This window comes from Astatotilapia calliptera, chromosome 4 (assembly GCF_964374335.1).
Source record: "Astatotilapia calliptera chromosome 4, fAstCal68.1, whole genome shotgun sequence".
In the NCBI taxonomy this organism is placed as follows: domain Eukaryota; kingdom Metazoa; phylum Chordata; class Actinopteri; order Cichliformes; family Cichlidae; genus Astatotilapia; species Astatotilapia calliptera.
The window spans coordinates 2,971,641-2,988,920 of NC_137425.1; the positions used below are offsets into that span (position 1 = coordinate 2,971,641).

Below are 17,280 nucleotides of genomic sequence, written 5' to 3' on the forward strand. Positions count from 1 at the left end.
GTGGTCGGGCAGCACCTCCCTCTCCTCCGCCTGTGCGTGCGCGCGCGCTCAAGGACATAAACCGCACGGCACGTATAGCAGATCTATCCGTAAAGCCAGGGGAAAGTGCATTTACACAAAAACAGGCTGTGATTAGGCCCAGTCGTGACATCCCTCTTCATCTACTCAGCTGTAAACATGCATTCAGCCAAGCATGTACTGTAGAGCACGCTAAACTGTACAAGAAAAACAACTTCGAGCTTCCTTTTAATGTATTTTTCTGATTAATTCTCTTTGATACTGCTTTAAAAGAAGCAGACAAAGAGAATGCACAAGATGTATTCATTACATCACGGGCACCAGTTGGGTATAGAGATCGAAGTCAGAGGGGGGAAAAGCAAGAAATCCAGCTTGAATGTTATCCAACGCAGCCCTGGATTCAGACCCTTGATGTTTCAGCAGAGAAAGGCAGAACTCGGGTCATCGACTGGGTTTGGCCAGATGTGTTTACTCTCGAGAACGTCATCCAAAACATTTGATATATTTAGAAATTTGTCTAATAATGTTCTCTCTGTGAATGTAAGTTATTCCTGCCATTAATAACATGCAAGGTTAGATTCTCCAAAGGGGCTTTGACCAGTGCACATGCCTAGAACTCATGCTGGTTCTTAATCCCAATACCGAGAATGGGTTTAATGCAATTTCCCTACAAGGATCAATCACGAATAACTTAACTTTGCTAATTCAGCTTAACCTTATTCCAAATATTCATGAACCTCTGGAGAAATTTAAGGCATGGATGTAGTATGATCCAGACTGACATTAAACTATTAAACTCTTTACTTGATTTTTGTCTTTTGGGTTCTTGTTGAAATCGACTGTTATGCTCATAGCTTTGGATTTTCAACAGAAGACAATAGGAGTTCCTTAGACATGGATAACATGAGGGATGCTGCCTTCATGTGAAGGCCCGGAACTGTATTGGAAAAAGGTGACGAGCACGGATCAGGCTTAAGGCTGTCAATGCTGAAAATCAATGATTCGAAGCATCAATTGATCCGACTCTAATTCTATGAGTCGAGCATTCGTTTATCCACAAGACAGAACGTTCTGTGCTCGTGGTTGACTAATGAGAAGCTGAATCTGAGGTGCAGTGATTCTCTTCATTTAGAAGTACCGGCCAAAGCTTTGCTTTCAAAGAAGGTGGCCTTGTGGATCATTTGTGTGTAGCGCAGGTCCGGTGTAGCAGAAAGTGAGTGACTGAGGGTGTAAGATGTAACATTACCAGCACTTTGCTGCAGCATTGTGAAGTGCATGCTAATAGAGGTGATTAAGTGATTGTAATCAGCTGCAAAGTGTTTAGAGATGCCTGAGTTTCAGTGTAACAGTTATCTGATTGTTGTGTAGCGTGTTGGGTGCCCTATAAGAAAGGAAATAAAGGTCCAGTTCATGTAGCATTGTGGCACTTTCTCTTCCTGCCTCGTCTTCATCGCGGCAGAGTCGGTCCGAACAGTAAAGGTTACCAGTTAACGAGACAGGCTAGAGCAAAGTAACAGCAGCGTTTTGAACTTTCAAAGAACTTTTAAAAAGTTAATGCAAACTGTCCGAGCGAACGCTAAAACACGTCATTGTACGGACGAAGACTTGAAAATGGAAATCATAGAAGGCGATTCAATCAGTAGATATATGTATAAGAATTGTCTAGATTTTTTTCAGGGTCAACATGGGGGGTGGTCATTGAAACAGCTACCCGCTGCACCCGTGGTGTCACTGCTTCACTCGACCAACATGAAGGTAGAGAAAACCCAACATGACCAAAAGAACTGTGAATATAATACCAACATACAACAACGCATTATCAACCCAGAACCCTCCACAGCAATTTCACAAACCCTACGCAACAATAGACGGCTATTTTTATATTATTATTTTTAAAACAATAAGACTGCTTACCATTATCTGAGTAAATGTTCCTTTATTTTGTCCAATAAATAAATAAAGGAACAAATTTTAGATTTTTTTCTCAACAGACAAATTAGTGAGTCTGGAGCAGACCTAGCTATAACATGTGTGCCTCTTTCTACTAAAGTTTCACCCAGTTATTGAGTTGTATCGTTATAATCAGCATGTATTTTTGTTCATGCCCATTTCATGCTAAGAAGCAGCTCTGCTTGCTTAATGCTCTGATCTACACAATGCATATGTAGATCTACAAAGTTCTGCTATTCCCATTTTTCTGCACGTACATTACCTGATGTGTCACCTTCTAGGTTTGGCGTTGTGGCCGTAATGACAGTAATAATTGGGTCCTGCTGTGGGAGACACAACACGGCGGCAGAGGAGAATTAACTCTCTCTGGGACACTCCCTCTGCAGATTAAATAATTCCAAGCAGCCACAGGGGGATAGTTGACCTGTAATTACATATTCGGTCGTGTATTTCGCTAACTTCAAAGAGAAAAACGAAATAATAGAAAAATCATTAAATGAAATAAGCACTCACCTTTATTGGTAGTCATCTTCATTACCAATATACACGCTTTGTCTGTATAATTGGCCTGACTGTTTGATGCAAAGACCAGTCCTCGCTGATATCTGGGCGTGCTTTAGGATTAACAGTTTGGCATCGCCTGCTACAGATGGGGATCCATCTCTCCGTCCCTCCTCTATGCGTTTTCCATCTCTTGCTTTTTGGCTCCTTTTTTTTTTGTCTTTCTTTTTTCTGTATCTGTCTGTCTCACCCAGTTAATAATTCAAATGAGCACTGCCAGATCACTCCCTTCAAAGGGAGTTTCTGGAATGTTCTCAACGGTGCCTTTTCTTTATGTCATGTGAAATCAAAGCCCTCAAACAGCAGAGATATCCTCAGTTAACTCCACACACTGCTGCTCGGCCAATTAAAGAAAGATCAACAACTGCAGCGAACGGCTCATAGTTGATCACAAAAAGAAAAAAAAAAGTGATCTTAATCATCACGATCAGTTTTGTCACCATCACCCTTTGTCTTCCTCCATTTCTTCCTTCAAGTGCAATCACCACATTGCTGTGGCAGGCCCGTAATAATCAGCGTAATGATTATTACCACAATCACCATCATCATCACTGTCACCGTCGCCTCTGTCACGTCTTTGCCCGCCTCTGTTACCGTCCTGTTAAAGACCACGATTTACCCTCTGAGTCCGGACTTGTGTTTGATTGTCATTAAGTCAGCAGGCGCGCGGGATTTTGCAGGTGTGTGCACATTTCTGTCGAGTCTCCGCTCTGGGCTCGTTTCGGGCAATGCGAGCTTTAAAATGTGTGTTCAATCTCCTTCAAAAGCATCTCCTCTGTCTTTGTATATGAGCCCGTGTTTGTCTTTTGTGCCGGCGCTACGTTAATGTGCTCCTCCAAGAAAGGTTGAAAGCAGCAGTTCTTGCAGTAAAAAGCCATCACGTGCACTGGGAGCACACTCAGCAATAATCAAAGGCAATACAAGCGGCGACTAATGGGGCCCAAACGATTGGCGGCGCACTCCAGTTCGCCGCTGTTTATCGTATGACCGCTGATCAATAGAGCACACTCACACTAATCATCATAAGAGATGACTGTTTATTTCCCTTAACTCCATCACTCTGACAGTGGGGGAAGACACATACTTCGCTGACCAGTATCAATAAGTATAAAATACTGCATTAAGGTATTCAAAGATATCTGCAACTTTACACTTGACTTTGCATTTTTAATTTATATTCAAACATATTTTATAAAGCAGGAAGTAATTGTATATTTGTCGAGTCACTGTAACGTATAAATCGTTAGTGTGTAATGACTCTTCCAATTCAGGGTTTGGCTGAAACCATCACTTAATCATGATTAGATCATGAAGAAAAAGTAAACTCGTTCAATCGTTCATTCATGAATGAATCCGGGATCTTAATTACTAAAGCTATCATCACTCGAGCGTGATAGATACACCGACAGATAGAATGTGTAATGATAGAAAGCAGGCCGATAGTATTAGGTAAGGAGTTTTACCTAATACTTTTTACTGTGTAAAAGTACAAGTAGTACTGAAAACATTCAAATTTAATGATGCATTCATTTAAAAAAAGAACAAAAAAACACGAACAGGCTGAGATGTTTTAGGAAAAATATGTGGAATTTCGACGTGTCGATTTTTCAAATTTCTGTTTTCCTACATTAACTCGGTCGACTGTCGCTGCATGTGCACAGAGCTAAACAACAACAGCATTTTACTTCTTTATGATCCAAACAACTTGGCTTTAAAGAGCCTGCAGTGTAGCAACGCTGGCACCGCTATCACAGGAATACCGGTGAATGTTAATTAATGACTTGTCTGAAATTGTCACACTTTGCAGATTTTTGGGCCAAATGTTTTACAGCCTTTATATATATATATATATATATATATATATATATATATATATATATATATATATATATATATATATATATATATATATATATATATATATATATATATATATATATATATATATATATATATATATATATATATATATATATATATATATATATATAGCCGTGCACCGCCACATATAAAATATTTTCCTAATGCAATCCTAATATGCAAAGAAAACAATTTTATATTTTGCAGGTAATTTTCACTGAAACATCACAACCAAAAAAAAAGAAATCAGTTCAATTAAAAAGGCACCGTTCCGAACAATTCATCTTTTTTTCTCATTTCTTAGTAACTGAATATTTTATATATTTTTAGCTGAAATGTTGGTTATGCATATAAAGCTGTGGGTGTGTGTCTGCTCTCAAATGCACCATTTGCCAAGTATCTCTAGACTGCAGAGCAGCTGAATAGATGTACTTTGCTACTGCACCCTGCACTTCACTATGGACACAGCTCCCCCATCAGGACGACCACCAGAGTCTGAACAAAACACAAACATGTCAGCGTGAGCATTATGCAATATTATTCAGCGATCCAGTCATTCTAAATGCGTATGAAAATAAATACAGGGATGTGTCACATTCTCCGGGGGGGCGCTCCACCCTGCCGGACACGCAGCCAAGACCTCTGGAGGCGCACTCTGAGGAAAACAAAGCAGCAGTGTTTGGTGCTGGTGGATTTTGTTAAGAAGCAGTGAGGCCTTTGGAGGGGCACCGCTGAAGTGCCCCTCTGACAGGCTTCCTCATTATCTGGCATCTCCAGAGTGCCAGCCAACCCCGCTGTAGAAGAGGGGGCATGAGGACGCCTCGATCAGCCTGCCTCGAGGGTACCCAGAGAGGGGAGGGTTGTGCTCTTGCTAAAGGTCCGCTGATTATATCTCAGGCCCAGAGCTTCAGGGATCCCCACTAATTAAAGGTTGTGTCATATCTGTTAGAGATAACAAACGTATGTAGCTCGTCTTTTTTTTTTTTTTTTTTTTTTAATTCCTCCGCTCCCATATCTGCACTTTACAGCATCACGTCAAGTTGCAGCCTCGGTCTGCATTCAAGGCTGACCAGCTTTCTGCACCGAGAGGAAAGGGTTTCTGTTTAACCTGCCCTCACCCATCTCAGTGTGCCAGCGGTGTTGCGGAGGCATCAGGGATCCTTTGTCTGGAGGCATAATTAAAGCTCTCGTTCATTATTTCTTCACTTTGAGCGCAGATCTGAGTAATTAGGAGGCAGTGCCACGGGGAGGCTGGAACTTTCACGGAAGCAAAGAAAAACACGCACACAATTACACATGTCTGCACACATTAAATCGAGAAGAAAGTGAAGCCTGTACACACAGACCCAAAAAAGCTCACTCTTAGCACCAAATGAGCTGCATTCGTCTCCCACCTATCTTTGGATGCCGATATTCTGCACCGAGTGAAGTATGCCATTTCTTCCCTCAGAGCTGTCAGGTACTAACACATTGATTAAAAATTTGATTAAACGGACAGTTAAGGGAGGAACTGGAGGAACGAGCTACGACCTGCGCTTCAATCGGATGCCGGGGTAGGATGTGGGGCCCTGGCTTTTGCTGCATTTGGAGCTGAGGCACTTGCCTCTCTAATGGATTTTGAAACAGAGCTTGGCTTTTATATGGTGTCATTCATCCTCATATGTTTTCGCCTGCCGCGTCTTACAATCACTGCTTCTTTATGGCAAACTAATGCACCCAGTGCTAAGATCAGCAGGTTGGCTCTGGCCATCGCTCACTGAGCTCTGGCCAGATATTAGAGCATTTTGAAAGCTTCTACTGGGGAAGGCAGAGCAAAAGCCGAGGGGTACCGACTCTGCCTCCTCCACTGTCATATATCAACCGTCCACGTCACGCTGTCTACACCAATAACACACATACACACCGAGCCGCTGCTGCTCCGGCTGCTTTGACAAGGCAGGGAAGGAGAGGGTTGATTGAGCTTTATGGCAGCGGACAGTCAGCATCAATACATTGACCGTTTTACCACCCTCTCACCTAAAAGTCTGGTGCGCTTGCAGCTAAAAGACATCGAGGAGCGCGTGTGCGTGATACTGCTAGGTGGTATGGGTGGAAGATGGGGAAAGGTTTGGTCGAGCCATGGTGGGAGACAATAAACGGGGGCGATGGCTCACGCCCTGTTAGCCCTCTAGGCCGAGCGAGGCTGCGATAGAGAGAGAGCTGACAGGGCAGAGGGATGGCCAAGCATGGAAATCACATCAGATCAATGATGAAAAATTCAGAGGCGGCAAGAGTTGCTCTTGGGGATGATATAACACGGAGCATGTAAGCTTGTGACTACATGGAAGTACATGGAGAAACTAATGTCTCAACCAGCAGATATACGAATTCAGACACTTTGTCTTTAAGCGGCTAGAAACGAGTTAAATGAGAAAGGAAACGAACGCAACAGAAACAGAGGGGAACGTTTGTATATGTACACTGTTTAAAATTACAAGACTGTTTCTTGGGCTTTACAATCTGAACAAAATCTATCATCCTCCATCCTTGAACCCTCAGTTACGTCCCAAAACATCCTTCACCAGGAATAAAAATGCTCTGGAGAAAAGCTGAGAAGCTTTCCACCTGCCTACATGACGTGTATATATCAAATATATCACACTGTTAGAAACTATTAGGGCTTCAGTTTCTAGATTTCCAGGGGAAAGAGTCATTATAATTTTATTCAAATAGCACTTTTTCAGACACACGGTTACTGTGCTTCACATCTGGGACAAACTCCACACATTAATAATAAACAAACATGCATACATATGCATAGGTCTCTATAGGGCTGTTGGATATAACGATATATATCGGGTGACGATATCACGCTATCGTTTGTTTACGGAAATATTTTTTCAGCGTTTTCAAAGTTCTCTCTCTCTCTTAAATGTAATATAACCACACTACGGGCGGACAACCGACTGTTTTTAAGTGTTGTCGTTAGCAACAACGACGGTAAAACCATCGCGTGGCTCCGCCGTCCGCTTGTTTATTTTCCACATAAACCTTTCAAAATAAAGCTGAAGATCCTGTTGAGATTTTTCAAAATAAACATAATTACGTGAAATAGTATGCAGAGTGTTTACGGACGAGAAGCTAAAAAGAGCCGTGGGGTGCTAAAAAATAAACCTTAGAACACGCCCTGTAATAAATACTCACAAAGAAAATTCTAACTTATGTAACACTCGAGTCCAGGTACACGACGCCCAGCTGAAAACACTTCACAGAGCTGCCCGAGATTCACAGAATTTACAGAAAATGTAACATTTTTCTGATACATATCGTTGTCGGGACGATAAATGTCTTATGATATGAGATTTTGATCATATCGCACAGCCCTAAGTCCCTACATGCTGTATATACGTGATGATCACAAACAAAAAATAGTGTGGCCGCCACTGCAGCCAGAATATGATCCCAGCAGCTCCACTTCATAAACTGAGCCAAGCAGATATGTTACATGTGATTAACAGAACTTTGAAATCGATGCCAAATTTAACTGGAGGACTTACCGGTATATAACAGAAACATGAAAGCATCACAATGTTTTATTAGCTTCAGGTTAGCTTAGCTGTCGACGAGGACGAGCCTGTAACGATTAATTAAACTGTAGGCAAACACTTGGAGCTAGATGAGGACCTGGTGGCTCACAGAGCACGTGACCATTGAAGGGTTATTAGCTGTGATCATTTTAATAACCTTTCTAATGACGTGTCCCTTTGTCCTTATTTATAAACCCCAGAACAGCTGGTGTTAAACGATATATATGGTAAACCACAAGATGACACAGAGGTACGCTTCCCTTTGTTAGACCAGCTAATATAAGATTCAGAGAGCTCTTTGAATCCTATATTAGCTGGGATTTAACAGAGCAAGGTGTTTTCATTTGAATACATCTGTTAAAAATGTGTGCACATAAAAGAGCACTACCCAAAACACAGACACATGCTTGATTCACAGGATTTATAAATATGAAATATGTCTGCTTGCGAAGTATTTAATTATCGAGACGAACCTTTTGATACTTATGGGCTCAGCGCACGTCAGTTTTACAGGATCGGCAAAATAGTACTAATGTTCTTAAACGTGCATTTGTTTTTATATATTTTGTTATTTCAAGATTTCTATAACATGCCAGGTACAATTTCATATTGCAGTGTTATTGAATATACCAATATATAATTTCACTGGGGCTACTTAAACTATCCACACCATCGTGTGTGTTTGTTGAAGTGAGCTCTGCCATAAAACTTCATTTTGGATAATTCACTTCATTTTTGTAACGCAGACATGCGAGGCTACACAGCACCACGATACTGTAATCACGCCACTGCTAAGTTAGTCAGAGGAACGCTCTCAAATCCAGTCCTCGGGGTTCAGAGCACTGCTGCTCCTCTCTTCCGCCGCCTTGTTAATTGCATTCACCTGTTGTCCGCGGCCTAACCGCAGTCCCACAGACCGAGTGAATACTCCCTGGCAGCAGCGCTTTGCAGTCTGAGGACTGTGTGTGAAAACATGAGACAGTGCACGGTCCCCGTCGAACACATTCGTGGCCAAAATGTTCCAAAATTCAAATCCGTCCAGAGCAATCTTTCTCAGAATCTGCCATCCGAGTGCATTTCAGATTCCACTGACATTCTGTTAAAAAGAAAAAAGGAAAAAGAAGCACCCTTAACCATAATGGCTTCAGCCCCAACGCAAAGTCAATTACATAGATTGGTGCAGTGACATAAAGTGTATTCCATTTGGGAGCAGATTGGTCATGCCCAGTAATGTTCCCTTCCTGCAGGCATACCTTTGACCATTACTCTAAACAGGCATTCGGGGAACCAGAGACCTATTTCGCACAACTGTGAATGCCGGTGTGTCTCCCAGAGGGGTCAGGGGTTCACACTGCAACTACCATGCTCTCATATTTAGCAGCGGCGGGTGAGAAATGGTACATCAATACTGTCAGACGCACTGGGCCAAAGCGGCCTCCTGCGCACACATATCATATTAGAATGGAGCGTAAGAAACCACAGCCGGGCCAGAAGGTGTCAGGAAATGTGTGAACGTGCGTGTGTGTAACTGGAAACATCTAAAATGCCCGAAATGTGTTGGATTTTAAAACATTATTGGTGCAGCTACCTCATTTATCGACGCACCTGTCCCTAACCTCAGACCATTTAAAAACCATCGAACGCGATCACCGCGGAGATGGCTTTGATCATCGAACTCAAGCTGATGGCGTTCGTGTTTTTCCCAATCTGAGCAATAAATCACTCCGCTGTTTATTTCGAAAGGATAACGCCACTTGCCTTTCCTCATACATGTTTAAATTTTTAATGTAACTAATGAGGATAAATGCGTTTGAAGTGACAACTGACATATCGATTCATTAAGACTTCTCGAGCTTTAATATTTTTGTGTTTTGGACCGATGCTCGAGACAAACGAGGAATATGACGGTTTTTAAAAGATTGATCAGTTACATGAAAATTAATCAACAAGTTAATCAAGAACCAAACAAAGGAAGCAGGTTTCAACCCTTCTGGGAAGCATTTGTGTATGAACGTCTTAAATTTAGTGGCTAATTTAAGGGTCCATTGAGGCTTTCTCCACAGCTCCATTTCTAGACTTTTAGTCTCCTGTAAGCTTAATGATTTCTTTTCACCCAATACTGTCAATGTCCAAGTCTAAAGGTGCCTGGAGGCTATGGACATCACAGTGGTTTCTCCCTGAAGGCTCCTGTTCTGGCTCCAGGTCCTATCGGCTTCAAAAGTGCAACCACAGGCTTTCTTTTTTTAGTGTTGCAAGGCAGAGCACAATCACTGAAGGGGCCACCGAGTACTACTACAATCACTAAAGTGGATTTGTTTGTTCAATTGTGTTGCATCAAATTTGGTAGAGCTCCACTTTACAGTTTCTAGAGCTGATTGTTGTGCAGGCTGGCTTTCGCGTGCACCAAGTGGTTCTCCAAACTGAAATTGTTCCATCTTCAGATGTTTATAGAAATTAATAAGTGTGTTTTTATTTCTTACTAGCCTATTATACTTTCCAGTGGGCTAAAGTTAATCGTGAATATCTGCTTTACCACTGGACCAGATAAGGAGACGCGCTCTTATCTATCGAGCTCAGAGATTTGACTAAATTTGGGGATTTATAAATTTTTTTTCCAGGTGGACGCTTTAAACAAAGGGGTTAAATCAGTGCCCTCCTTTGAATTGCCATCTCAAACACCATTTGAACCAAATGTCAGACTGTTGAATGTTTTATGTAGTCTTTTTTTCCCCTACCAGCGTTTGGTAAGAGCCTGTGTTTTTAGAAGTGCTACTTAAATAGACGCTCTAAATATAAAGTTTGCGTGGGTGTGTTACTCTGCCCCAGTCCCAATGTGTTTCCCTCAGCGCTTGTATCTCCGTGGGAGCGTCTCCGGCTGTGGATGTATTCGGCGTGTAGGTACCTGCGCGGTTATAAAACCCTTCTGTGTAGAACGAGGCGCCCGGAGCATCTGCTGTCGCTACCCGTGATCCAACCCTGCCCTCTGACCACATCGCGGGCAGCATTCCCCCCCCCCCCCCCCCGCCCCCTTCCCATTCCACCGCCATCAAAACGTAGCTACGGGGACTCGCACGCTGATACAGATTTTCCACGGACATCTGCCCTGGAACGATGGCGGCTGGAAGAGAAAGGGTTTGCCCAAAGGAGGTGGAAGAAATGTGAGTGTAATATCTCCGAGTGGGAGTCATGAATGCGCTATGATACCGAACCAAAATGCTGCGATCGCTGCTCAATATTTCAAAAGATGTCTGGCTTTAATGCCGCCCCTGTTGAGGCCATAATATTGATGGTTCGATGGGAAATGTTAAAGTGTCAAACTCTGCAAGGCGCATCTCTGGAGGAAAGAAAATTACACACATACATACACAAACATGAAGGTATCATATAGGTAAATGTTGAAGTGCAGCACCCTCGGAGAGAGGGATTGTTTTTCCCGGTCAAGCGTGTCCTTTGCCATCGTTCACGCTCGTGTTGCTGTATTACTTCCTGTGACGCTTGTTCGCTCTTTCCCTAATGCTTCTTTTTCTCCACTCTCCAAATGCTATCTGTCAGTAGGTGTTGCAGGACTGATAGAGGCTTGTCTGTTGCCTTTCTCATTACAGCGGGGGAGACAAAACCCAGCGAGTGCAGTAACCTTTCATGGAGACAGAGGGAGGGAGGCATCCGCACAGAGCCGGCACCTCCGTCTACTTGACATAACCCTATTACCGCTTCCTTAATTTGTCCCGCCGTGACAACTCGCAGCCAAAGAAACGGTTAAAAGAATGAGTGAACAAAAGCTGCATTGCATTATGGGGAGTGGAGGAGGGAAGAAGGGAGTCTTTGAGGGTGGAAGACAATGGGGAGGCTGAGCTGATGCATCAGCCATACCGGATCATTTCTAAACTGCCACACATTATCCGGAGGTGGGCCCAGATATACTGATAGCTCTCAGTTTCAGCTCAGGGGCTCGTTCTTTTCAAAGATTTTTGTCTTTAATGTTCATTATTTAAGTTTCTCTTTCAAATTCTTTTCCTCGTCCAAGTTACGAGAGCTTAAAACGCCACCCAGGCTGATCACTTTTCACTTAATCAAAAGAGTTTGCCAACAGTTTACAGGAGCGCGATTTCAAAAAGCTCCAAAACGGCGATGACGGGGTTTGCTTTTTTCTTCTTTCTTTGGCCTCGTTTCCCTTTAAGGTCTGCTTTAGTTAAATGCAATAATGTTTCTTCCCTCATTTAATATTTACAAACAGCAAAGGCTCCAAAGAAACCTTCAGCGCTTCTGCTTTGTTTCCTAAATCTGTTTGTACAAAATATGATCAAAGCTCCGAGCAGTCAGACTGTACCTCGACATGAAAACGACAATGCCTCAGAAATAACTAAATGACTGGCAAAATGAGTAACAGCTTCAAAATGGCTGATAATAAGAGCAGCTGAAGTACGAGCTCAGTGAAAGTGCCAGACACTCAGACAAATGTGACACTAAATCCCGCATTTGGCACATCCCAAGTAAACAAAAGTGTTGATAAAAGGAAGCTGAGGCAATCTTCTTTTGTACGTAAGATTTGAGGAAAGGGGGGGGGCTTTCTCTGTCTGTGACCGCCCAACATGCGAGGAGAATCTCAACTCAAAGGCAAATAAGCTGTAGCATTTAAAAATCTAATAAAGAAAAAACAACCACACAGGAAGAATGAATTAACCTGGAAGCGGTTGCAGAAATACCTGTTTTACACCCTAATTTTACATCTCTCAACACTCGCTCGTATTCTCGAGTGATGCCGTTTCAGTGGTGAACAACAATTTACTCAAGCACAATCCATAAGTATAGATTCGAGGTGCTTATAAATCCCATTTTACACCGATATGTACTATGTTGTACATCCAGGAAATATTGCACTTTCTCCGCCTCTGCGTCCATCTGTTTGCTCATTCATAAGCTTAAACGGCAAAATAAAAACGCCAGGCGCCCAAAACGGACAATCATAAATAACATTACGGCATAAAAAAACAAAGCTGAACAAAATAAAGGAAAACGTGGTAATGCTAAAGAAGAAACTGTCCCCTCGTTGATTAGCGCCGACTGTTAGAAATGAGAGTTTCCTCTGGACCCGCCACCAAATGTTTAACATGTTGGTTAGATTTGAATCCATCAGAAATACCAATCCAACAGTCTTAATGAAATGGAAGGAAGCGGCGTTTACATAGCACTTCTCTAGTCTCACTGACCACTCAGAGTGATTTAATCTGAATATCATCATACAATTAGCTTCAAAGGATAGTTTGTCATTTAAAGCTGGGAGAATAAGATTGTAAGCATTTTTATTTTCCTGCAATTAACTAATTCCACTAAAAAGGCCAAAAAGCAATATTCCTAATACATTAAGCAAAGTCCTTCTACAAGCAAGTCTTGCCACTCTGCAGCCAACTTGGCCTGCAGGCACTTATTTTGGGCTAACAAGACCGAGCCCTTATCTAAATGAATGAGGAGCAAACGCTTGTGACAGAAAGCACACAAACTAAAAAAACAAAGGGCTGGAAATGGCGTTTCCATGTGCAAAAGTTCACATTACAGTTTCATTTCGGCCCAGCGTGGCTGCGCTTTTATCATCTCTGACTCCTTCCACTACAGCACAGAACAAAGGTGAGGCTAATTCACCTCATGAAATATACATAACTACATCTTAATTAACATAATGAGTTGATAAACCTGCCACCACGCAGTTGAAACTGTTGTAAACCTTGGCTGTGCTCTCGTGTCTACATTATGCTTCCCGGTTCGGCTGCTGATTGGCTCTTTAGGGCCAGACGCCACCGTCGCTCTGCAGATTTCAGCTGTAGAGTCAAGGCGGTGTCACATCTTATCCACACAGAGTCTCCTTCCTCGGGTGTTAAGACATTTTTAAAAGACATCTTTCAAGCACATGTGAATTGCTTTTTCAGGCAGGGACTATTTTCTGTGGCGGTTTGATCTACGTTTGGTATATTTGGGGCATCAAGAGGGGTTTGTATAAATAACGTACATGGTGTGTGTTGGTGTTAATGAAGGAACACGCCACCCACACGCAGCACTGTTGCTCACTGATGTATTTTTAATGGTTTTAGGACAACGAAGGAGTTCTGGGGTACAAAGGAATGAGCTTTGGATACTTGTTAGTCGCATCGGTTTGTGGTGGTCTTTTGCTCTTTTAATGGGAATTGCTGACAAAAACAAAACTACGTGGAACTTGTCCCTTGAGTGCACACTGCTGATGGTAATTCTGGGCCTCAAGTGCAAATGTCAGTTCAGGAGATTAGTTTGTTACAGAGTAAGAGAATTATAGCTGTATGCTGTGTAGTAGTAGCAACAGTGGTGTATTTGAAGCAGAAATACAGTAGCGCGCGCGCACACACACACACACACACACACACACACACACACACACACACACACACACACACACACACACACACACACACACACACAAAGACTTCTTCCCACCGGTGGTGAGTTTTAAAAAGTACTCTTCAAGCCTCCACTCCAGCTGTAGTACCTGTTTTGCAAGCAGACTTTAATGTCTTGGGAAAGCATCAGGTATGGGCCAAGTGTTGTTTGGAAGATGCTGGAGACAGTCCACAGTCATCCTGCCCACCTCAGAGGCTGAAACCCCTCGTGGCTTGAGCAGATTGCTCTCCCTCTTCCTGGCCTCTGATCTGGGTTGCAGCGGTGGCAGCCATGGGTGTGGGTTCAACGCCTGAGTGCGGGAGCTGTCTATGTAGAGAGATTAAAGGGCCTGTATCGATCCACAAGCGCTCATGCATTTTGCATGAGGGAGACATTGTCAAAGAGGCGTCTCAGATTAAAAAAAAAAAAACTAGTAGAGGGAGAGTTGTTGAAAATATGCTGAACTCTGTGAAAAATCTTAATGTTGAAGTGTTATGCATGTAAACTCGCTTTTATATATTGGATTGTCCATGAACTCTCATCGACCTGAGATATTACTCGTTTTTCATTTCTTCCCCTCCTCAACACCCCTCCACGCCGTCTTCTTCTCTGGTTGTAATGCTGAAGTCAGAATGTGAAAAACAAGTACCCCGAAAAAAAAAGAAAAAGAAGAAGAAAAACTGGCAGCCAGAGAGTGTCTAATGGCGGCAGTGAGTCCGTTGGAGAATTCTCAAGTAGAGTGTGAATTATTTAGGATGTGTGGCTAGTGTGCAGAGCATGAAGCCACCCCGCCCGGCAACCGCCAAGCAGCAGAGTGGCCGAGGAAATTCAGTGCGCAACAAACATTCGCCCGACTGAGGTCTTTATTTCTCATGCTCTGCTTCGGCTTGGTGGACTGAAAGGCTGAGGATGTGCTTGCAGCTTCAGACAGACGAGCAGATGCAGTGAGCGTCTGATTGAATGCATATCTTCAAAAACAAAGTGAGGCGCGCCGAAGCCACTTTGACCTATTTACAGTCCCCATGATGCAGCCGATTATTCATCATCAACATTTCATGCAGGTCAGCATGCATGTTTAACGGCGTGCCACCGTATTGTACTGAGGACCCCCCCCCCCCCAGTCTGAGAGCCCCTCGGAGCCTTCTTATCCTGCAAGCATGTGTCAATCTCACCTAAACGACCCCGATAACAAGACAAAAGCAATCAATCTCTGATATTGGCCGGGTGGGAGAGTCGGGGATAACACCGACGCTATCAGCGAACGCCAACAAAGACGGAGATTTTCTGCGTGGGGATGATTAGAAACACGGTAGCTCTGACTCACTGATCTGCGGCAGGTTAAACAGAGGCGGCTGTCATCACTGGCAAATGATGACGCCGAGCACCGATAGAGGAGATGGGATCTAGGTGTGTGTGTGTGCTCATGCAAAACACACCAGTGTACTTTTACACACTTGCCGAGGCAGGCTCACACGTACAAACCAGATACTGTATATCTGAACACTGCAACGTTAGGTTCAAGTTAGTCAGGCTTTTTATAGTTTAACCAGGAAGGAATACAAATAATGATTAAACCCATCTGATACACAGGAATCTAAAAAGCTTTATTTAGTGGTTATGTAATGTACTCGCTTATTCAGCTGTATGCAAAGCGCTGGGAAGCTTTTAAACAACAAGTTCATTTACTTTTAAAAATATTGAAAAGTCATAAAATTGATTGCAGGTTTTCCAGACTGTTTTATTGCCCCTGCGGTCAGCAGGCTAACGTCAGTCATGCCGGCGGTGGACAGCACTCGCTCTTTGATAATCACAAACCAACCCTGACCTCGACGTTGAATGCCAAGTTAGAAATGTATCATTGTAAAGCTCAAATGAATCTACCTTTGTGGATGGACTGTTTGTTTACTGTTATTTGTAAGTATGTTGCTACTCCCGCTCCGGTGCTTTGGAAGCCTGTTTAAGATAAGATAAGATAAGATAACCTTTATTAGTCCCACACGTGGGAAATTTGTTTTGTCACAGCAGGAAGTGGACAGTGCAAAAGTTATGACGCAAAAATTAGAATACAATAAGAATAAATACAGTACACAGCTGTACAGAATAGAATAAAATAATATACTATATACAGTAGAATAAAATAGAATAAAAATATACAATAAGATAAAAATAGAATACGAATGCTATATACAACTGAGTAAAAATACAACGATGCCAGAAAAGATTATTGCACTTAGTGTTATTGCACATGTGTGGATGTGTGTGTTTGTTCAGTTAAAGTCTTTGTTTGGCCTGAACATACAATTTATGCATGACGCAGCAATTAAATCAAATCAATCATCAGACCAAACTCCAAATACGTTCACTTTACATTTAGACTGAAAACTTTACTTTGGCTCAACATAACTCATCCTGCAAGACTTTCAAATATCCACTGCTAATAAATGCTCAACTTAATAATTATTAAACATGGAAATGATGAAAAAATAGTAATATTTTATTCCTTAATAAAAGTGTTGTAATTAATCTATGGATGTGAATGCTTACTGTAAAATTCAACTTAAAACATTGTAAACAGTTAATAATTACTGTGTAATCCAGTCGTAAACATCACTGGATGACTATTATAACACTGAAACTTTACACAGTAACACCTGTGTAATTAGGTGGGTGTTAACCTTCACTAGTTTATTGGTTAGATTCAAGCACCAGTAACAGTGGTTAGCTTTTGAAAAAGACAGTCATGTGCACATAAAAAAAGCTATGCTTAAAGTTACCCTTTATGTTAAAACGCAACAGCAAAAGGTCCCATCCAAGCGTCCACGCGTAATGATTAGGAACTGGTCCCAGCAGCATCACAGCACCAGGAAAAGGACGCCGTGTTTATCTCTGAGACACCAGCAGCTCAGACCAAACAGCAGTGTCT

General features: G+C 42.4%; 2 protein-coding genes across 16 annotated transcripts in view; both read right to left on the reverse strand.

The window, feature by feature from the left end:
• The window catches only part of LOC113020221 (C-reactive protein-like), a 438,825-nt gene that overhangs the window by 382,923 nt on the left and 38,622 nt on the right, over positions 1–17,280 (reverse strand). The window lies entirely within an intron of this gene.
• Positions 1–17,280, reverse strand: part of LOC113020226 (RNA binding protein fox-1 homolog 3) — a 426,914-nt gene that overhangs the window by 100,406 nt on the left and 309,228 nt on the right. The window lies entirely within an intron of this gene.